The sequence below is a fragment of the Balearica regulorum genome, chromosome 11 (genome assembly GCF_011004875.1).
Source record: "Balearica regulorum gibbericeps isolate bBalReg1 chromosome 11, bBalReg1.pri, whole genome shotgun sequence".
Taxonomy (NCBI): Eukaryota; Metazoa; Chordata; class Aves; order Gruiformes; family Gruidae; genus Balearica; species Balearica regulorum.
This window is the reverse complement of record NC_046194.1, coordinates 3,734,843-3,759,174: the sequence shown is the minus strand read 5'-3', so window position 1 is coordinate 3,759,174 and position 24,332 is coordinate 3,734,843. Positions and strand designations below refer to the sequence as shown.

The following is a 24,332-nucleotide window of genomic DNA, read 5'->3' as shown; positions in this document are numbered from 1 at the left end:
TCTGAGAAGAAAGAAATAGCAGTCTGTTCTCACATGTTTTGGATTAATCATTCCAAGTTCAAAGATGTATAACGCTAGATGGATAATCAGTTGTAGGTAGGTTGTTGCCAGGTTTGTACTTTCCTTCAGCACAGTAATAATGTTTGTTGTATAAGATTTGGTGGAAAATAAGTCTTTCTAGTGAAACTTTTTTGAAGTGTCTATATTACATAGTAAGGTAATCAGTTAAGAAGTAAATCTACCAAGGTGCTGAGAAAAAATTGGAGGAAGTAGAAAATCCTTCAAACAAGCTGTCAGGAAGCTGTTGTACGGCCTTCTAGAGATAGTAGAACAATGCGCACCAATGACTTTAAAAAACACAAAGGTCTACTGAAGCACGAGACAGAGACTTCTGTTTGACTTTTAAAAATAGGCCAGGTTGGAGAAGATACAGAAGCCCTGACAGCTTATAGAAAAGCAGGAGCACTTTTTAGGGAAAAACATCTCTAAGGCGTGGGATGAGGTTTAGAAGTTATTGTTGTATCGATGCTTAACATCCTTTGTCAAAGCAAGGGCAAGGGGACAGTTGGGTTGTGTTTACACCGTAAATACTAGAACAGCTGAAAGGCTGGATTTATTAGCTCAGCCATGAGCTGTTGACAGAGCTTTGTGTTCAGCATATTGTGTTGTGAGTTCAGCAGAACAGAGCACATTAATTCTGTGTGATGATAATGAACCCTCAGAGCAGGGCACGAACGAGATGAGGGGAACCATGGGACACACGGTAATGGCTTCATAAGCATGCTGCCATTTCCTCGGTCTGCATTATGTCTCACAAAGTCATTAAAATAGGTTGTTTCCAAACAATGAATTTTCTAAACCGAACAAATCCATTTAAACATAAGCTAGCTCTCTTCCTGTTACAACAACATAATAACAACAACCCTGTTGGACCCTCTTAAAATACAGTTGTAACATTTATAAATCTATTGTGACTTAATGCTTCCCACAGCATGAAGAGTACTGACAGTCAATTAAAATGCTAAAGGAGAAATTAACTATAGGAGCAGATGAACCAAACAGATGAAAGACGTGTAATTATTATTTCTTATCTAGGAAATACCGCTTCCAACAAAATATATTTAAAAGAAGTATCACTGAGATGTTTACATGGAGGGAAAATTTATAGATTTCTTAAATGACTGACTTTTTATTTCTTAAAATTTCAAATAAGGCCTCCAACTGTTTAATTCCTCTTGGAATCTAATTCTCTGTTAGCAATTTAGTAACAGATACCAACAAAATAATTTTCGGCATCTATTAAAGCAATGCAAGACTTAAATATCTCCTTTCTTCATGAAGATGTTTCCAAGTTATAATGAGGAAGTAAATTTCATATAAAATAGATTCCTTCTGCTTCTGTCTTTTGTTGAATAAGGAAACACAGTGACATTTTCATCCTTTCTCCATCAGTATCATTTCTATCTGACTTTGGATGCATAGAGCCAAATACTTAAGGCAGAAATTCATGAGGCAGTTACAGTGAAATCTTTTATTTAATGGATAGATCAGAAGCCTGTTTCTTTTCTATACCTTAGGCTTGATTTTTAGTTTTTTAGGGTTACATACTCACTGGATAGGAGACACTATTTACCAAAATACAGGTTGTAAGAATGGCATTAGTACCAGAGGCACAGTTAAATACATTTTATACTACAAATAGACTTAGCCCCTACTAAAAAGATCTTAATGGCTTAAAAAAACCCCAATTTTAGGATGAGAATAAGTATCCAAGAGCCAAGGATAATTGTTGGTAACTTGCTGTTAAAGTAGTTAGTATCTTTAGTAGGTTACATCATGCCACATCTTTTGTATTTGATCTCACTTCTTGCAGGAGATTTTACGCTATGATGAATGAAAACAGGTAGTGGTTTTATTTCCTATGTTTTCCAGCTCTGCCGTAATGTCTCTATGTGTAAGTCTTGAAAATGTTTGTGCCGGAATAAATGAGCTCTTGCACTATACATAGTGAGATCTCGCTTTGTGTACAGCTTTCTAGTGTAGTAAAGTCAGACTTCGAACTTTAATTATTTAAAGACAGTATATTAAAAAAAAAAAAATCTGTCATCAAACTGTCTCAGCAATGCTGCATTCATTTTCATTGCCCTTTTTTCTGACTATCTTAAATAATACTCCATAATGCATTAGGATTTAAAGAAACTCAGTTTTGAGCTTTTTATGGTCACATGCTTAGTATTTTTAGACAAATACTCAAGTTAGACTTCAGAACTTAATTGCTGAAATAACTTATTTGAAGCATGACCTGAGTTTACTTCCATAAATGAATTTTATATGAAAGGATTAAGACTGGTCCTTGGAAAGCAATCCCACTTCTCTTATTATACACCATTCCTTTTCACAGGCAGCTTTGATCTGCTGTTCTCTAAAACCATGCAGCTTTTTCTTTCTTTAGTAAAGGTTTTGTACTGGATATGTACTTAGGAAACTAAGTGATATATTCAAATTCTTACTTACCATTTACTGAAAGACTGTAATCCTTACAAGATGAATAAACAACCCAATGTGAATAACTTAGAATAACTCATAATAATAACTCAGTTATTCTGAGTAAAATATGAATAATAAATGCTGTTCTCCGAACAGTAAAATATTGCTGTCAGCAAAGAACAAAATTTCTGAAAAAGTACTGAAAACCGTGTTTCAAAAAAAGCCTCCAGACATTTTCTACGGTTATGTAGAATTACTTCGTACATGTTTTCTACCTCTGCTCGACTTTATAGTTATTTCTTCTTCCAAACACTGTCACATAGTTAGATACTCATTGCCAATCACTTTCATTATCTCTGTTCGCTTCAGTCATACCAAATGGTTTACCCTTGTCAGGAGTTTGAAAGCTAAATTGTGCAGAAAATGTTAGGATTCTGTCCCGGCTCCCTACTCCTCTTCTACAAGCTGCTTGTTCCCATTGAGGAGCGGCCAGAGAGGAGAGATTCTGCAAGACTGGTAGAGTGAGGGAGCAGAGAAAGACAGTAAACTGAAAGATGTAGAGTACTAGAGCCAGGCAAGTTGAGGGAAGTGATGTCCTGAGTGATTTGGAATGACAAGGTTTTGAACCAGTGGGGCTAAAAGGATTTTTGTAAGGTCTGAACGAAAAACAGTTAGTGGAATGCTGAGAAAAAGGAACTAGTTTAACTAAATAGTTAGGGAAAAGGAAATAATTGATGTATCATCATGATTTTCACCTCACAAAGCATTCAGATCTGTTTAACCTTGCATCGGGTTTGTGTGCCAAGGTTTTGATAGCGGGAGGGCAACAGGGATGTCTTCTGTCCCACTGAATAGTGATGGATGTAAAATGAAAAAGCCCTTTGGTGACTTACTGACGTGTGGATTAAGTCAACATGCATGAGTGAAGTGTGGACAAAATTCTTATTTTTTAAAAGATACTCTTTCTTTATGCCTTCCAAAACAAGAATGGAAATTAAAATAGGATCGAATTGTATTTCAAATTCTTGAATAGGATATCCTCACAAGTACAAAAGTTCTTAGCCATTGTAGATTATTTATCTGCCGTGCCGTATCTGGTGTGCTCTAAACCATTTACTTTGACTACACTAGCTCGCTGTTTTATGAACGCTAGCATACAATTTGCTGCTTGTATTACATGAGTAGCTTCAATATGCTCCTGGTATCTCCAGAGACTTAATGTGTGTTGTATCAGCTATTGCAAGTTGATAACGGTGTCACATGTTCTTTTCCATTTTGACGTAGTGTAATACAAGCTGTTATACAAGTTTCCATGTCTCAGGCTTTTTGATACAGTAGATTTATTTTGTAATTCTTAGTATACTGATAAAACCAAAATGAACCCATGAAGTGTTGACAGCATGAACAGTAGGTACAGGAGGGAAAAAAAAAAAAAAGGAAATAATTGGAACTGAAAAAGAGTATTGGCTTATAATATACAAGGGTTTAGTATCTGATTTTTTTAAAAACATTTGTATAAAATTAAGATACTCAAATCCCTTACACTAAAAGCTGAAATATTACTTGCACTGCAGTTTGCTTTTCTCTTTGGATTTTGCTAGGGGCGGGAGGGGTTGACATTCCTTTGCATCTAATGGTAAAGCCACACCAAATCCTGCTGTACCAGGTTGCCTGTGAGAATCATGAGGAGTTTTGTTCTCCCGAACACGTGACCAGGGGTAGTTCAAAGAACAGGGAGAACATTTCAGTCTAATGGAAACTTCAATCAATCCTTTCAGCCCACAACTAAAATGTGATATTGTCTAGCTATTTTCTACAGTATCGATAAACCAGACTGCTGATATGTGGCAGAGATATGTGATAAAGAGACAGAGGTCTCCATACCTCAGGGTGAACCATGGGATGCCACATTGCTTTCCTCTGCGAGACAGCAAACCAGGTAGACTGTTCGTTCTCTTTTACAATCCTTATGGTCATAGATTAAAAATAAATAGAAACAAAATTGACTTCAGTCTTTTTGGAGAGAACATTTTTGTCCCTAATTTTGGCAAATGTGTGCCAGAGATTATTACAGGTCGCTAATTGAAAAGCTGATACGTAAGTATCTATGGTAAAGTCATCTTTTTGCCGGTATTTTCACGTCTTTCTGTATCTGAGTTTATTAAAATTTCATTTTAGCTATTATTTCACAGCTGACCCTGCTTTGACAGGGAGGTTGGGCTAGGTGGACTAGGACCTCCAGAGAGCCCTGCTAGCCTGAATGATTCTGTGATTCTAAATTGTTACACATGGAATTGTAAAATCCATGAAATGCACTGTGACAATCCAGGGCTGCCCTGAGAAACGGGACCTGCAGGATTGCTGCAGTTAATGGAGTTTATCCCTTTCGCAGTGACTTTTGAATCCACTCATTTATGAATATTGTTCTTGTTTAAAGTTTACAAAAAGCCTTAAAAATACGTAATCTTTAATCAACCTTTATCTGCATATTTTATTTGTACAGATCCAGCACTGGCCATTTTTAGATTGAGTTGCAGAGTAAAATTAGCCCACTGCTCAGTTCCGACAATAAGTCATACAGTTAAAAATTCCTACAGTTTCATCAAAACTAAGCAGACTGCTGCCTTAAGATACTGCAATCTTTTTGATGCATATTTTTGCGGGTTATTTATAATACAGAGTTATTTGTAGTATACACTCCAGAGTGTTTGAGAGAAGGTGCTATGTTGGATTTGCATACAGGGGAAAATGGGAGTGGTGGCCAGACTATCTGCTGCTGTAACGGATGCACGTATATGTTCTTTGGTAAGGCAAAGTGAGAGGGATACCAGGTCTTCCATCCCATTGACCTTGTTCAGTGAGCCTGATCTAGATTATGTTATACCAATCATCATACACTTGGATCTGATTGTAAATGTAATATGACATACAGACTTTGATGGAGCTGATTTTCCCTTCTGGGTATTTACACTTCAGTCTGTGGGCTAAATTTGGGGGCCTTTCTGTCTAAAAATTCTCTACGCTGGATATGCAATGTAGAGAGAAAGAGAGAGGAAAAAACCCCAGAACTCCTCCAAGGGATGGTGTTACTAGATATTATTATTCCTTGGACATTTTCCATGTAATTTATAGTATCTTCAGCTAATGGAGTAAAACTGACACTGTCTTCTTATTTGACAAGATAATTTTCCAGCATGTAGTAAACAAGGTTTTATGTAAAGACTTCATATTTTCTTAAGAGAAACAGAAGTATACAATCCTGCTCCCTTTCTGCGCCAAATATTCAAATGTTGCACACTTTAGGTTGGGCAATTTTATTTCTTGATACTGAAGTCAAATAATTAAATCCTGTCTCATCTGGTGTTTTTGAAGACTCATAGAGTCAAACTTTTGAATATAGGTGCTGAGGACATAGTTACCCTAAGGATTACTTTATCCTTCTGTGCTCTGTGGCAAAGTAGGTACTGCTAAACTGTGCAAAACTGTGTTGCACTGTTTGGTCCAATATATAGTAGGATGCCACGACAAGTTAGCACTGCCTAATACTTTAAAAAATATTTTAGATATATCATTATAAGACAACTACAGGATGATGTTTTCTAAGGTAGTTTATTTAGTACCAGTATAGGATAGCACCATATTTTAAAAGGAGTTTAACTGGGAATTTTATAATAGCTGTATATCACATATGTGTATTTTATATAGAGATTACTCATGTCTTCTGTGCCCCAGGAGTAACTTGTTCTCTAAAATGGACATCTGTGGATTCGGTTGTTTCACGTATCCTGGCATCATTGCCTGTTTTGACTTTCTGTATTTACAGAGAGTATATTTGACTCCATACAGGTTTAAATCAGTTATGTCTCATCAGAACAGACAGAGTGTCAAGGAATCTTGCTCTTCATGGCTGTAATTGTGTCAACAGGCAGTTTACAAATGAAAAATGGTCAGTTCCCCAAGAGTCAGAGACATGTTACTCAGTTCTTGTTTTTCTGTCTCCGAGCGTGCTCATATGAATACAGAAGACTTATTCGATATGGTAAGTATTTGCAGAAATCGATAGTTAAAATTATGCATTATCTTGCTCTATGCTAAGTGTTTTCTGAGTGGTATTTTTTGTTATTTTTTTGACAGTAAAGGTCTAAGTGTGAGTAAAGGCGCTATGTTCTTGTTAGAGTCAGAAATTGTTCAGATTTTCACAAAAATAGTTAAATCTTTTTCTTAATTGCAGGACTAAAAAGCAAAATTTATTGTCTGTTTTTCAGTAGGTGGCACAATATATCTACCAATAATTAATAGTAGAAATAATTAACTGTTTACAAATAAACAACCAGTCTGGTGGTTCTTACAACTGAACCTAAACCTTATAGTTATCCATGCAGTATTTATAGGAAGAGTAAGAGGGAAAATCATCCCCCTGATATTCCCAAACTTATTCTCCAAACCTGATCCAATGGGGTCAGCTCCACTGCATAAGAGAATTAGACAAGATTAGTGGGGTTTTTGACACTGCCAGCAATGTGGTGGGGTTTTTTTAAATGAAGTCTCCTAGAGAAACGTATCTGAATCTGCTCTCTCACTTTACATAGGCATATGAATAGTTAGCTGTCATCACTACCTACATAGCTTTAAGATACCCAGTGTTTAAAAAAGATAGAACTCTCTAATTATATATAAATGTCATGAAACTTGGAAGTAACTGGATTATTCTCTTCATGTATATAGCTTCACCCTTTTTTAACTCCTTCCTCCATGCCAAGCCATTTGACTTACCTATTAATAAAAATAAAAAGTGCAGTACACAGATTACTTCTGCATCCTTTTCATTCATTGATTTGGCAGAGCCATGATACATGTTGGCAATGCAGGCTGAGTCTACGCTTTAGAGCAGTTCTGGAGGCACTCCCCATGCTGCTCTCCAGGCACGCTTTGCTGCATCCTGCTTCTGCATGGGAGGAAACCACGCGGTGCTCTGCTCTATTGTGCGCTCAGGTTTCCTTTCAAAGGAACAGTTGGAAAACAAGCCAGTACTAGAACAGTCCAGCCAGTCCCCCGGTGTGCGCAATGGGCAGGTTCAGGGCTGCGGGGCTCTCACTTCTGCTTTAGAGAAGCCGCCAGGACATGCGTCTTGGAGGCAGGGCCGCAGAGCATCCGCACCCTGCAGAATCAGTGTGTACCCAGGAATCGGCCATACGACACAGGGAACCCCTCACAGTCCTCCCAGTATTGCCAAGTGAAGCATAATGAATTACGGAAATAAAAATACAGCTACTGAGAACATCTTTAATGCTTTCTGATGTGATCACATCTCCCAACTAATTTGTGTAATTTCTTTGTCCTTTTGTCTTTCAACAAAACGAAGTTTAAATTGCTTCTGTACTTACACCCCGCTCTTCAATTCCATTGCGTTCTCACTGTTTTAGTGTCACATTTATCTGCATCAGCCGTGGTCGTTTTAGCTTTCTTGATGTTATCAAGCTTTATGAATGAGATACTTTTAAACTGTTTTTTCCTTACTGAGGAGATGCCTTATAAAGATCCACTTCCTCTGTTCATGGACAATAAATTAAAGCCTACTTCAGAAATGTTGTAAGCATTTAGGCATGTGAGTACACTATCTAGTTGAATTCTTCTTGATGAAGTCATTTATTTATCTATGTTATAAATTAAGGAAATGGTGAGGAACACATGGTACTGTAGTTTAAATCAGAAAGTAGTGTGAGGGAAAAGATATGAACGGTGAACAATGGAGACAGGAGAGCAGGTATAGAAAGACAAGCACCCAGTTGAGTGCAAGATCGCAATCATGCTAATTATTTTCCTAGCATATTTCTTCTTCCTGGCTTGCAATTTTTTCATGTATTCTTGATACCAGACATTGTAGGACATACTCACTTTCCTGGCTTTATGAGCCTTTCAAGTGCAATTCAGAACAATGGGCCTAATTTAATTGCCCTAAATAACCCTCTGGAGGAGCCTCTCTTTTTCTGCTGAGGCATCTAGAGAGCTTCGTTTCATATTACTGGTATCTGGAATTAAACAGTGTGAATATTCCATATAATGTGCTTCTCTCTCTTTCCCGCTGTGTTTTCAGATAAGCCTGGAAAGCATCTGTCAAACTGAGGGCATTACTACAACTCCAGTAATATTTTGTTGAATAAGAACTCAAGGACACCAGAGTCCAAAAGATAATGCAACTCTAATTGCAGCAGCTGTGATTTCTAATTTTCATTTTTACCTTTGAGAAAGTTTTGGGGTTTTTTTTATTATTAAAGTGGAGAAAAAAAAATATGGCTGAAGGAAGGGTTGTTAGTATATTCCCCTGTATAAGGACTTACTGTTCTGTTCATTTGACCAATAATATTATGATAAAAATAGATAAATGTTAATAAGCCTATATTTTGTCTTCAGTCTTACAAGCAGCTTTATTACCTGTAATTTAAATCATTAATGAGGTTGAATTTCTTTGAAAGTTGACTGTAATCTATATGTTCTAAAATACACACTTGTAATTAAGGCATTCTTGACATTTCAAGTATATTCAAGTATTTCAAGGTTAAAAATGCAGAGTTCAAAGCACAGCCTTTTTCTCTACCCACATACGAGTTTAGTGTTGCGTACGAGGAGTATGTTTCCTCTTCTCTGCATCGGCTACCGAAAGGACTGCTCCACCCCTTGTCCAAACACTGGCGGGTGTACTCTGCTTTTTTATCTAGAGAGACTCCTAAAAAATTTTGACTGAATCCTTGGTGTTTCTCTGCAGGTTGTAAAAAGCAGCAAAGTCAACTCTTACACCATTTCTAAGATGTATTGTTTCCATGATAAGCTCATGGTTTTCCTATGAGTTATTCCTAAGGCTCAAATAATAAACATGCAAATGATATGTCATGATAGGAACCAAATTAAACTTTTTATCCTACCTTGAAGAAGTTTGAATTGGAAGTAGCCAACTTTCAGATAATGGTACAATGCTGCAAAAGGGTCTTGAGTTGTGGAAGGCTTTAAAATAAAAGAATTGCCAACACACGAGTATGTTTTCTCACATTTCGTTGACAGATTATTTCAGAGAACTCTCTAGCCCATTTCCTATTTCCTTTGCCCTTGGTCTGCTGAGTAATATTTGCATTTTTCCCTAAAACAGCAAATCTCCTCTCTGGGCGGAAATGTCTGATAAATGTTTTCCGTTTAACTTCCTTCAGCATCTACATTAAACAACGCTTTTGCCAAGGATCATTTCCTGAGGTCTCTAATTTCTGCTTTCTGAACAACGTGGAGCCTCAAGATTGTGTCGTGCCTGCCTACCACCACTGTGTGTAACTCAGGATTGCAGGAAATTTTCCAGTCTCTAAATATAATTAGAAACAGAGGTTGTTACTTTACTATTCTGTAGGGGCTAACTAATCTTACCTTTAATTTCATTTTATTTCAATTTTAATTTAATCTTTTAAATAATCCTGTAATGCTGAATGAAAAATCAGTGGCAATTTTGGAACTAACAATGGAGATACTTACACTGGAAAATGTTGAAACAAGATGATGTCAGAAAGAAAATTCCACTTAATTTTTATTGCATGCTTCCAGTTTGGTTGGAAGGCTGTTCCGACAGGATATGGTTAAGTTCAAATTTATCCAGCTAGTTTTGATCCCTTAAATATTATCTGAGCTGTATAGATTTTAGCATTACCACTCATGACTAAATCTCTCCAAGAGAATATGATGGCACTTTTCCCTTGCTTCCGATATGAGGGCTGGAAGTGGTAAGTTGTGTAAAGTACAGCGTGGGTGGTTTTTTCAGGAGCTGAGGTGATTTTAATAGAAATGTGATGGAATACTGTGTGTACCTCTGACTTTTTTTTTATCTTTTTACTTAAATGTCTTCTGGATTAACATAGCCAGGTAAGAAAGGTAAATACAGCCTTGAATTTCATTCCTGCTTTCTGCGAAGCATATATCAAAGAAGAAAAGCGGCTAACCATTGATCAAGCTCAGGGTGTCAGATACCTTAGTTTAAGTTATCAGATACAAAAATGGACTATAAAAACTTACGTTTTTCCTAAAATTGCATCCAAAAAGCCTAGAGAGATGAGGAATGTTTCTTTTCATCTCTTGTTCTAAAGCTTCATGTGCAAACTGAATTTTGCAACAGAAAATTGCTGGAAATCGGCATGGCTGGGTATGTGGTCTGTCTCCTGCGATTTTCATTTCTTTAAATGTGGAGGTTATGTAAATCTTTTTCTTCTTTTTAAGTCAGGAGCCAATAGTGATGACAAAGAATAAAAAATTCTGTAAATACTTTAAAAATAAAATTCATAATCACATGTTACACTGGAAAAGAATGAAGACTCCACCAGACACTTAGATTCCTTACTTCCTGTTCTTGGGCATCAAAAATGAGTAACATAAATCCCTTCTCATTTTTTTCTGTTAAATTCTATAAATTATTGAGTTTTGAAATTGGGATTTAGATGTCTAAATTTTGTTGATTTTTATTCAAATTTTTATTTTCTAGGAATCTGGAAACTTTGCTTTTGTTTTCCTTTATTTGATATCAACATTGACTTATATTTAAGTCTCGAAGTGGAATAGACTTTTACTAAACTCTTACCTTTTGGAGGATATATATTTTTTCCTATTTTAGTAGTCTTTATGTTTGCTAGGAAAAAGTGAGTAAGCTTTTGGATTTTGACTTAAGGAATCCTTAATCAATCTGGATTGAACCCATATTCACTGTTGAGAGAAAACCTTGAAGAAATGTTAAAATCTTGGTAGAACATGAAGCTTTCTGTGAGAGAAGCATTTGCACATTACTGTGCAGTTCAGAGTATTACGATGACATAAGTGTCTGGGGGAGTTAGTTTGCAAAGATTCCTCGTGGTTGGTGTGTCCCTCAAGCTGTGAGACGGGATCGGTCTAAAGTCAGAACTATTGTGGTGAGCTCTGGCTTCCTGCAGGTAAGTGTGGAGCTCCGCACCTTGCTTAGACAATCCGATTTCCCGAGCCTGATGTGTGTCAGAGGCTGTACGCTCAGGTTATGAGCGTGCCAACCTTGGTGCAGTCTAGCGTGGTATCTCTTGGACTGCTATGACATTGGTATCGTAAGGTTGATGTTAATGAGGCCTTTGAATCGAATGATAATGTCCTCCAATAGAGCTGGCAGCACTAATCTCAGAGAAATTAGCAAGAAAAGTTACCCGACCTCCAAATTTATAGAGTAATTAGCATGAATACTGTAGGCCGGGTTTTGTCATCGTCACATTATACAGTAATTTATCCAGGAAAAAAAATCATTTAGCCATGGGACTTAGTGCAAAGTACAACACTACCCTTTGTAAATGGAAGAATCCAGTTTTCAAGTTAAATTCCTAAATACCTTAGCAAATTTCTCCAGAAATCTTAAGCCTCCTTGAAATGATAGAAAGATTTCCTACCAGGTAGTTGCAAAGCTAAGAAATAACAATTCTTGAGAGTTATAGCTGGACTTTTATTTTTGTAAACTAAGAATGTCCTTTGAGGATGAAGATAAAGCACGTGGTATAATGTTACGTGTTTCATGATTTGGTATTGGTAGGCAATTAGTCTTTTAGGAGACCAGCAAACACATTAAGATGAATTATAATGAGGTGGTTTGACAACAGCTTTCATTTATTTTACAGAATAATATTCAGCAGTACACCACCATTTCCAGTCTGCTAAAAGCATTTTCTGTTTAGGCTCGTTGTCCTTTGAGTCCAACTGTTTAATAACTTTGCATTTACAATATTTAAAATTTAGGGGTTTATGTGCACATTTCAATGGCAGCTAATGATTCATTAGAGTTTTACTGTGAAAGTAAAATTGGTAAGTGAGCTACATTCATATTGGAATGAATTATACATTTAAAAAATGTGTTAAATCAGTCCTTTCAAGACAACATATAAAAGGTTGCCCTTTAAGGTGACGCATAAAAGTTTGTTAGCTTAAATTTCTCTCCAAAACATACTTTATAAATATTAGTATGGTAGATCTTGACTGTGCTGTAATATTCACCAAAAAGGTCTATATTGAAAAGTTACTTTTTTCTAAGAAAGAAGCAATGCCTTCAGAATAACTTATTTTTCTTTTCCTAAATTTCTCTTCTGCTAATAACCACGATTTGACTCCAGAAGAATGCTAATCTGTGCTGTTAGATATGATTCTCTCTATATTGTGCAAGTATTGGACTGTCATCAATGAATTTGGTCATGAAACTTGCATCATTTTCCCCTACAGAAAAAATATAAAACATATTCACTTTTAAATGTGGTCTATGAGTACATTTTCATTGAAGAGTTTTACAAAGAACTGCACCTTATGTAATGTATTTTAGCTCATATACTATGCACATATCCCCCCAAACTGTTGTGGCAACTGATAAAAAACCCTGTAGTGCTGGCTTACAAAGAATTATTTTTAAATCTTAGTAATTTATCTTGAAAGACTCCATAATCAATATTATATAGCACTGTGAGCCCGCTGCTTTATTACCCTTTTTATTCAAGTGTAGAAAGATAAAGTATTGATTTTTGATTGGATTGTGTGCTGTAAAAACAAAGGAGAAATGTCATTTTTGAATACCAAGGGTATATGCCCATTGTTTTATTGATTTTAAATTAAATAAATGTTATGTAAGGCAATAGTTGAAATTGCTGTGGGGAAAAATAAATGCCATTGAAACAAAACAAAAAAAAAAGACAAGCAATATCATTGAAAATAATTTATAGCAAGTTCATCTCCCCAGCTGAGCTGTCAAAAAATCTCTTGCCATTAGATTCAAAGTAGTGTGGGATAAATAATACTGCACAAACTTTAATGTCAGTACAGATTGACACTACAAAAAAGAACAGTACAGTTCTTTATTTTTGTGGTTCAACATCTTTGGGGTTTTTAAAATGTTTTTGATGACTTATTTCTTTTGGATGTTGAGTTTGGAAATAGCCACCAGCTTAGATATTACCAGTAAAAACAACAGAGATGCTCCTGTTCCCTCTTCTTCACAGTGTACCAGCTACACGTTCATCACTGTTAATCTTCAGATCCCTAAACAATTGTCTAATCTTGTTAATTGTCTATCTTTTGTTATCTGTGCTACCAGGAGTTAGCTGTATTTCTTTTTACAGTCTTCAGAATGCTTTTGATCCTGAAAACAGCAGGAAGCATTGCTATAATGTGATGATGTTGTCACCATCTTCTGGCTTATTTCACTACGGAGATAACTTTAGCAATCACCAGGGCTGCCAGTCCAATCAATTAAAGGTCTAATATGCAGACAGGAGAGGGTGCTGTGGAAGAGCTTATAGCTAGATTGTAATAAAATATAAATATCCAGAGCTGAAGAATAGGAGAAAAAAATGGGGGGAGGGATATCAATATCCTTTCCATAGATAGCTCATCAGACTATTGGATTTCATGATTTTGATTTGAAAGCACAGAATTAAATATTGATCATTTCCTGTTTCCCTTGGGTGAAGTCACAGTCTCCTATTTCCATGTTTCTTTCTGTTTACTTATTGTAGTGTTTTGGATATGTATTATTAACTGAGATAAGTTATGAGAAAGATTATATCTGGAGAACATACAAAATTTTTGGTTTGCTGAGCAAACATAGGTGTGTATATACTTTTAAATTCTTACTGAGCTGGGAATGCAGTGATGTTTGTCTTGTTTACATAAAGGAGCCATTTACTGATTTTAAAAAGTACAATTAAAGGGCACCTTGAGTGGTTAGCAAGCTTGAATACCAAGGAGGGATCAAATACTTCAGTAACTGATGGATGATGACTGATTTGTTCTCAAAATCTTCCAATGGAGACTCCACAGTCTCTTCCATGACAGTTTTGTCTTTCTTTAACAATAAATTTTTTCGCAAGGGGTAAATAAATCCTTCTTGTTGTAATTTAAGCCCATTATTTATTACTCATCCTCTATGTATTTGTAGATTATTCCCTTTTTCTTCATGGAAGTGTTTCAGACCTAAAGATATCTTCTCTTTTTTAGCCTAGAGTAAATCAGATTCTTGCAGTCTTTTTTTGCATGTGTTTTCCTCACGTATGAGATGCTGTAGACCTGAATCAGTCTCACTGCTGTGCTCTAGACACTCTCCATGTTCTCCCCAAAATGCAGTATCCAAAGTCATTCCTGCAAAAGCTTTTCTGACTGGGCTGGGGAATTACTTTGTATCTTGATTCTGTTCTGATGCCTATCTACCCGAATACACTGCTTAATCTTACAACAATAGGCTAAATGTTTTTTATATAACCTACACAAAAGGAGTTGGAACTGCATTTTAGATTCTCAAGTTGTGAGAACACAATACATTACATACAAATTCTGAGATCTTGTACTTCTTCTACCCCAATTTTGTCCCAGTATTAATAATTTAACATTTTTTTATTTGCTACTTAAAGCAAATTTTAGTCATTCGTAAAGGCCCTTTGTTTAAATACTTGGTGTCTTGTAGGACTAAGCTCTTGAACTTATAGGAGAAAGGAAGCCACCTGCTGAGGAGAGATATAAAGTAGTGTTCTGGTATAAAAGCTTTATAGTAGGGACAGCTTTATAGTTGGAGATGTAACGCGCAGGAAGAAATCCTACATTTAAGTGCATTTGGAAGTAAATTTGCTATACCTGTGCTACTGGAACCGTGGTGTTTGGTACAGTCTTCAAGAACATTGATGTACTGTGAGATCAGGTTTAGTAAATGAGATGTGGCGTATATTTTCTATGCAGTAAAGCTGAGCACTACTGCAAATCTGAAGTGTTCAGCAATGAAGTGCGGTCAGACCATAACCTTTAAAAAATGAGAAATAATTTATAGACCTATAGTTCTGAATTTATATTTTCTTCCCTTTCTCTTCTGTGCACTCCAGAAATGTAGCATTTTTATATGACTAGTGAGGAGCTTCTATAATCCCAAGATTCTAACAATTTATATGTAAGTGCTGTAAAACTTCATGAATTAGAAACATGGGTGGAGATTCTAATATATATCAATATCTATGTAACTATATATGTATACACACACCGTTTAGAGTTTCTCAATTTTACAGTTACTTACATATATATATATAAAAACATGTATGAGACAAGAAACTTCAGTAGGAATACTCTAATAGACCTGGCAGGTTTGGGAAGACAGGAAAAGTAATCACATACCTTTTCATTTCTTTCTAGTTTGGCTGACCATATGCTTTCCGCCCAGCAAATTCAGGTCATCTAATGAGGCTTTCAAACTAACTGACAAGTTGTTGTATTCTTTCCCTACATGGTGATCGACAACTCGCTGTGTGTCAACTGGGTAGAAATTAGCATCTGCCATCTGTCTTCAGTGTGATAGTTATCATCACATTGCTTACGTGGGAAGGAAAAAATCCTGTGTATGTACTGGTAGATACAATTGGATTTCATTTGGGAAAAGGAGAATCCTAAAAGTATTAGGAATGTGCCAATTAGAGATCAAGCTAGCTTGTGAATAGAGAAGAGCATTTATTCTTAACGTTTAAGTTGTCTCTTTTGTTGAAACACTAAATGAAAATTTTATCATGAAAAGTTATCAATACTATCCTGTCATAAAATAATTCTCTGCAAACTGTTTTCTGTTATTTCCCATGTTGCCATTCTGATACATTTATAAACTTCTCCATCATCTTGGCATACTTAATTAAAAAATTATTTCCCAAAATGATTTTTTTAACTCTAGGTAAATTCTTACATGTCCATCAAAATTGATAAAAATTTGGAAAAAAAAAAAATAATCACTTTATGCTGACATCCTGACAATCACTTTATGTTGCAAGGCCATGGAAGTGTAAGAATGTTTGATGAGAGGACTTGAGTTATAACATAAGGGAACGGGTGAGAATTGCAGTGAGAGAAGGAAGGAAGCCTCAGGAAAGCCTGACGAGGAAGGAGATTAATTTTTAGATAAAGGGCACAGTGAAAGTATTATGTTGTGTGCAGGGAAATGGCTTCCTTGTGTCTTGCTATTATTATATCACTGTTATATTCAGATAAATGAGTCTTTTTATATCATTGTTAATAAATAGGTTCCAAGATAAGTCTGCCATCAGTTTCATGCCTAATCACAGTAAGTTGCTGGATTGTGAATTTAGCCTCTTAATGAAAGAGGCATACCCTTAAAGGTAAGAGGTTACAGATTCTGGACTACCTTTTTATGTGTAAATAACCTTATTTATGAAACAGTGATAGTGATTATTAAAAAAAAAAAAAAAGCTTTTCCCCATAGCTATTTTGTGTCTCAGAACCATATGTGAGTGATATTAGTACAAGATATACAACCTAGATATACAAACAACAAAGATATACAACCTAGTTAAATTCGTAGTGGGTGGATCGTGATTTACTTTTCAGTCTTGTTTTAATACCGTAGCTACGTTATGGCCCATGTTATAATGTAGCATTTTACATGCAATAAATATCTTAGAACATTGCAAAGCGCTGTGAAACAGACAGTACAAGAAGCTATCTTTTCTGAATTTGCATTAGCAGAATTTCATAGCTTACAATTTTTATTTTTATTTTAGAATACGTGTTCTAGAAGCATGGGGTTTTGTCATATTGCAGTGTGAATAAGCATTAGTTACAAAGGTTTTACCACTTATAAATAGATAGAAATAACATTCTGGGAATTCATAGAATCTAAGAATAAAAAGCAGAAAGTTATAAAATACGAAGTTCCTGTAATGTGACAAATTAATCGTTTCTACCACAGCATGACTGGCTAAGCTGCCATGGCAACTGTTGCAAAAGATACAGTCCCTGATAAAATTTCCCCTCAAATTAAAGATACATTTAGAAAGTGTTTGCTTCAGAACTGTACTTTCTAAATATAAGTATTTCAGTTCCAGTCATCAACATGCTTCAATTCCAACATTATGGGATGCTTTATGAATTCAGACATTTCTTCTGTGCTACTTCAGTTTGAGACTGTTTTCATATGGTCAAATTCTGATGGACATCCTGTTTAGTTCTAAGGCAGAGGCAATGGTTTAAATAAGGAAGAGACATTTTTTGACATTAATTTCTGCTCTTGCCATAGCACTGTTTCCTCTTTTGCCGTCAGGTAATAACATACAATTTGTCTAGCTAATTTTCTTACCTCTAACACCGGCATAGTGTTATTTAGCAACTTGGGGACTGTGGTAGCAGTCAGCCCAAATAATATGTAATCGAATGGTATTCTTAAAATATCACATCGCAAAGTAACCTTATACTTTATATATATAACCTTATCATTTTCTTGGGAATGTATGAACTCAAAGACAGAATTTATTGTTATGTTTTAAATTTCTCTGTCTTCTATCAGAAATATTGCTACACTTTGTCTGATCTTACTAATTTAGGCACAATCTGGGACTGTGTGCCTAAATAAAACCCTGGGGGGTTTTGATTCAAGGGTTGATTCATGGATTGTTTTTAATTTTTAACTGAAGGGGTCCCTCTGCTGGATCATTTCATAATTCACTGCACAGGTTTGGGGGCGTTGTTATGTTTGAAATGTAAATGCACCATTTGTAATACAGAGCATTTTCATAATGGTCCAAATAAATATTCATTACATAGCGAATACAGCTTCTTCGCATGACTTTAGAAATTAGTTTTACGAAGACATTAGCAAGAAAAAGATTATTTGCTTTTTCTAATGATATTTTAATGAGAAATAAAAACGCAATGTAAGATAACTATATCTGAAGAAAATTATAAGGAGGATAATATCTCTCTTTTAAGTACTTATGCTTTTTTAGCCTTTTTAAAAAGAAAATCTGTATTGGAAGCAGAATGCTAAGATAAAAAAAAATTACCTGAGTGAAGTAATGTCCCTGAGTTTGTTTAGAGCCTAATTCCATTTATGAGTTAGATTGCTTATAAATCTGTCAGAGATATTTAGAAGCGTATCACATGAAATTTTAATGTTTATCAATATTATTTATATTATTAATGAATATGAGAGGTCTGTTCTAAATATGAATATCAGCACTGGACTGGGATTTTGAAAATGTAGGTTCAGTTTTAGGTAGTTTTGATCAGAATTTCTATTAAAAACACTGAAATTCCAATAATAATGCTTGAAATGCATAGATAATTAGATAGATAATGCTTCAGTGACAAAAGGATTTCTGTTGATGACTTTAATTGTTTTCTAGTTGCCCACTACCATATTAAGAATTTGAGTGCAGCTCCTATTAATGGAAACTTTTACCCTTGAAGAATGACTTTTATTGAAAAATGGGATTATGGAATTTTGAATGAATCACATACCATACACAATATGAAATTGCTAAGTATTCCAGTAAAAAAAAAAAAACCCTTATTATTATTATTATTTAGCTCAGCAAATTGAGCCCTATTGCTGTTGCTCACATATTTTGGGCTGGTAATAAAAGTACTACAGTTCTAAAAAGTCATGTCCTGTTCTGGCTCAGTCCACAGAGTTCACAGGGACAATCATACACTATCCTTCTGTAAAGACTTATCTTCCTCCAAACAGGTCTTCTATTCACCTTCCATTCAACACGACAGCCCATTACGTTATAAACCTGCCAGTCTCTGACGGAGCATACGGAACTCTGTGTGCCTGGATTCATCTCTGCGTCCTGCAGCTGTGGCTTTATGCAGTTTACTTGTCAGAATGACCGTCACTTTCTCAGCACATGATCACTCCCCAACTATCACTCTTTTCTTTGGAGGTTTGATGTAGAGTAGCAGGAGTGTGTCAGATATATATAATTATATCCTCCTCCACTGATGAGAATACTCACAGTGAACACATTCATCAGAGCTTGGGAGTCTCTTCAGACAAGCCATTGGCTTAGGTCAGAGGGTTTTTGAGTGGCGGTTCCTTCACATCAGGATGTTCAGACTTTGTCATGTCCACAGTGCATGGGAGAGTCCCTTGAATAACCACGTGGAGATGATCACAGATATTTCTACCATTGTATTACTAAATTAATAAGGGAAAGGCAGTTCATTCCAGTCTGCTGAGAAGCAACAAAGCTGGGAGTATAGAATGTCACTAGTGCACTTCTAATCAATTCACATACTCATCTCTTCCAACACTCTTGTGAGCAGTTTCAACAGGAATCCTTGTCCACGTGAGCAAACAGCTCCCACACAGAGCCAGTTGGCGGTAAGTTTGTTTGCTCCCAGGGCCAAAAGAACGTGTCACAGATGTTGCTAAAAATACGGTCAGGAATCTCTATCAGATGCCATTCTGGTTGAAAAGTTTTGAAAGATTTATGTATGCTTTTCCCTTGATTCTCTCTCTTTTGCAGATTGTCTGAAATACGTAGAAAGTGAGGGTGTATGTGACTACTGATAGGTTTTGCGTCTTGTCATTTTTGTTTTCCAGATCTGTGAGGATCCTGACCAAGGATCAAAGTGTGCGGTCACTTTACACAACTCCGGTGCACAAAGTCATTTTTCTCCCTATCCTGAATGACTGATGTCTAAAATGCCACTCAAAAAAAAAAAAGTCTATTATCAAAAGTGGGTTTTTTTCAAATATAGTATGCAGTATAGTTGGTTTGTCCTTTATTCTTCCTGATCTTATTGTCCCAAATATTATTGAGTCCAACCCAGAGTAGGATGTACAAAGCCAAGAACCTGAAATAGGCTATAGAACATCTCAGCATCTGTGCTCTTTACCAGACTGTTCTGTGTGCTTACAGACAGCACCACAGTTGTGTTTTATGCTGTCAAATTTTTCCATTCTATTTCTATGACAATGCTGGCTGTAGAGCACCAAACTTTAAATCAGCTTGTTAGCGCTTCTCATTGCAAGAAAGGTGAAAGCAAAAATGGATTAACAGCAGCAGATCACAGGAGCTGAGTGGTTTGGATGATTCTGTTATCTAGATATTATTGAATAGAGTCAATAACCTGCCAGAGCGCATGAAGGTGCAGAAATCCCCTTTCATCTGTGCCCTCAACTCCAGCAGTTTTCTGCTGGGTGAAAACCATCACCTCTATATGTTTCTGTTCTATCTTTCCTATAAAACTAAAGGTCAAAAGGAAGCTCAGGTTGGACAGAAGTACCATTACACTGATCAGTTTGTTTAGATCAATGGTCAGTTTTTTGCTATTTCCAGACCTTTGACAACAAAAGAGGATTCTGCATCCCAGCCTAGAAATGCTGCACAATAGCATGGCAAATAATCTGCTGGTTACTGCAGACCATATGTTTCAAGATATCACTTTGCATGGATAATCTCAACTCTGAAATTACTCATTATATTTGGTATCATAAATACGTAAGAGGAACCAAAACATAGCATTTTTACTGCTCACTGTTTGGTTGGTTACGATTTCAATCAGGAGGGATGCTTTGAAGTCAGTTGTAAACCTAATCATTCAAAAATAAATCAGAGTAGACATCTAGAGTAAACACTGATTACTACTTGTAGACTAAAATTTTCTTCCTGATTGGGAAAGAAAACCAAAACACCATAGCATTTAGGAAACAAAACCTACTTTGCTTCAAAACTTCCAGAAGGAAAGTGCCAATCTCTCGGTTTTTAATCTCCATTCTAAGTATTAGGTTCCTGCTGTTTGAAGTGTTTGTACCTGAATTTACTGGGAGGGCAGGAACACATCAGAATGAAGCAGCAATTGAACACTTATTAAAATGTTCCTTAGAGACATTCAGCAAGGCAGCGTGTGTGTAAAGATTCCTCAACACTGTTCAGTTATACTGGGTAGTGCTGCCCTTTGGGGGAAAAGTTGGTAAACTAAAATACCTGGAACATTACAGCGTATGTCTCCAAATGTGCATTGTTTTACTCATCATTTAGTGTTTCCAGCAAAAAGGGGAGCAAAGACTAAGGAAAATAGGTAAATACAGTAGATACTGCCAGACACCTGCCTGACATAACTTCTCCTCCAGCACGTGGTAGCAAGCGCTTATGGGGATGAAAATGAATTCCTCATCCGTCTTTGCCCAGGCTCTTTATGGGAATAGGAAGCAGGCAAGGTAGGGGAAAAGTAGTAGCCCTGTGCTGTGTTTTTTCTATCATCCACTGCTTACCTTCTAAGTGGGTTGCTCTAGGGAAGAAAGCATGGATCTTATGCTTGAAATGAGGCAAAAAACTGAGTATTACCACTTGCTATTGAAGAAGGTAGGCATTTTGGAGCATTTGAAAAATGCAGATGAAGAGAAGCTGCATCAATAAATGAATTCTCTGCTGACAGCCCTGTGCAGAAGGGCCAGAGGAAGAGCAATGCTTACAAGGGTTATGCTGAAGGCTTGGGAGGAAGCCTAGCTAAGTGTGGTAGGTTGACTGGCTGCCAGACACCCACCCAGCTGCTCTCTCATTCCCCTTTCTCAACAGGACAGGGGAGAAAATGTGAGAAAGTTTGTGGGTTGAGATAATGACAGGGAGATTGCTTACCAGTGACCATCATGGGCAAGCCAGACTTGATTTGGGGAAAATTAATTTATCACCCATTAAAAGAAATTTACTTAGTGTGAAACAAAGACAATGTAAAATGACACCTTCTTGTCACACACATACATGCCACTTTTCAGCTTCACTCCTTCATTTCCGAATGTTGTATCTTCCGTGCACCCCCCAAGCACTGCAGGATGTATGGAGGGTTGCAGTCAGCCTGCAATGGTTCCTCTCTGCTGCTCCTTTCTCCTCACGCTTTTCCCCGTGCCAGAGTTCCTGTGAGGGAATACCCACCTGCTCTGGCATGGGGTTCTCTCTGGGTTGCAGTGGGGGTACCTACTGCCCCATGGTCTCTCCACAGGCTGCAGGGAGTGTCTGTTCCAGGCCTGGAGGCACCTCCTTGCAGCTCCCAAGGCTGTTTCTCACACTTCCCCTCACTCCCGCCCTCAGCCATGTTTCCCAGCTGCATCACTGGCTCTGCTGATTGGCTCAGCTGGGGCCTGTGGTGGAACCGCCCGGAACCAGGTGCAGCTGGCATGGGGCAGCCTTGACCTCTCCTCACAGACACCGCCCCTGCAGCCTCATCACGGTTCAACACCTGCATCCAATATTACCCTGATAATTGCTCCTCAAGTTTTCCTACCAGCAGCTGTGAAGGGTGTTATTTGTAATACCACCGGCAGCCATGAGGGCGTTGCCCCTTCAGCTCTGCAGGTGCTGGAGTGGCTCAGAGCAGCCATGCAGCTGAGGGCTAGGTGTGGGTTCGGCACTTGGGCTGGGTTGAATCTACTTGTGCTTCAGAGCACGGTGGGGTTGTGTTGGGTACAGACAGCTCTGAGGAGGAGACTTACTGGTGAGTACTGGTCTTACTTAGAAGATATTAATTGTTGGTTTCCTCAGGTTTATTCTCTTGTCCTTCTGCCTGCTGCTGAAGTTCTTATTGTTTAAAATTTTGGTGATGTTAGGGTTTAGTAGCAAGTTTTGTCTGTGGGGCTTCATGAAAGTAATTTAGTTTTCACAGGCTTCTGAGAAAATCTTCAAAATTTTAAAGGGAATTGTTAGACCCTTTACCATTCTCATTTCTGTAGCCACAATCATGTAGCAGAGCCATTTGGGCGGGGAGGGGGGATAGTTAACTCTGTTCTATTCCTTATTTAATTACCTGTTTTGCAAATTCTAATGAGAATCATAAGTCTCTAAAAAGACTTTCTAAGAAACTCTTGTGAACTCCATTGTGTGGGTTTGGCTTTGATGCAATGATTCTTGTCCAATTAACTGAATTTGGAGAGGGCGTCTCTGAAGCCCCAGTACAATGAAGCACTTGTTTAGCTTCAAGCATATTCTTAAGTCCCTTTACTGTTTGTATATGTCAAAGTGCTGTTTTGAATTTCATCATCTAATTTCAGACGTGAGCATCATGTAAAATATAAAAATAGTCTGGTATGAGTTTAAGTGCCATATGCAAAAAGAAACACAGGCTTTTCTCACCTACTAATGAAGCTGGACACTTGAGGCAAACTCTGTTACCCAAAACCACTACTGTTATCCTTAGTAATCAGTTACTTACAGAAGAAAAGCAGACTCTGAGCTAGAAAGGTAAATAGGTTTATATGTCTAAATCAATGAATGTAAGTATAATATTGGCATTTAGATTTAGAAAGTAATTCGTAGTAAGTTTAGACTCAAGCTTTAAGTAATCTATAATGAGTTGCTGTTTATCTTCTGCTCTTGTAATTGAAAGTAGTGACATTTTTGTTTTCCTCAAGCACATCTATATTAGCCAGGTGGAATTGATAGTTGTCATTTCCATAAGGACAAATTGATTGAGCAGAAAAAAATATGGCAGAAAAATAGTTTGTACAACATCAAAGTTGTATCTGTTGTATAGACTACAATAGGAATAAGATTATTAAGGATCAATTGCTTCTGAGGCCTGAAGATTACTGTGGTCTCTCATTTTTGATAGCAGCTGCATTTTACAAATAGCTGAAGTTGTAAAAGAAGTATCCAAAAACATAGAGTACTTTACTTGCATGAGAATATTGTGTGTGATATTATTAGATTACTATAATCCATAGGATTAGATAAGGGAACTTTAGCAATTACTGTTCCGTAGTTAATGATTTATAGAGGGTGGATCACCCAAAAAGTAAATTTCAATTGAAGAGTTCAGACCAATTCCTGTGTATAATTGGTTCAGAAACTGCTCAAAAAGACAACCTTCTGTTAACATTGCATATAATATGAACAACAGTAAATTTTTAGGGACTTGAGCAAATTAAAGAGTGCAGGTAATCACTGACTGCAGGTAGCTAATTAGTACAGTATTCTGTATTAGTTGTGTTGAAGGTACACACTCTTTAGGTTCCCTAATGTCTTTTTACCAAGGACTGTATTACACCTATTTGAATTTCCTTGAAAGAA

General features: G+C 36.7%; 1 protein-coding gene across 1 annotated transcript in view; it reads right to left on the bottom strand.

Moving 5' to 3' along the window:
- KLHL4 (kelch like family member 4) overlaps positions 1-9,465 on the bottom strand; it is an 88,188-nt gene extending 78,723 nt beyond the window's left edge. The window contains exon 1 of the mRNA XM_075763090.1: positions 9,408-9,465. The gene's annotated coding sequence lies outside the window, so the exon portion shown is untranslated. The remainder of the gene's footprint in view (positions 1-9,407) is intronic.
- Between the last annotated feature and the right edge of the window lie 14,867 nt (positions 9,466-24,332).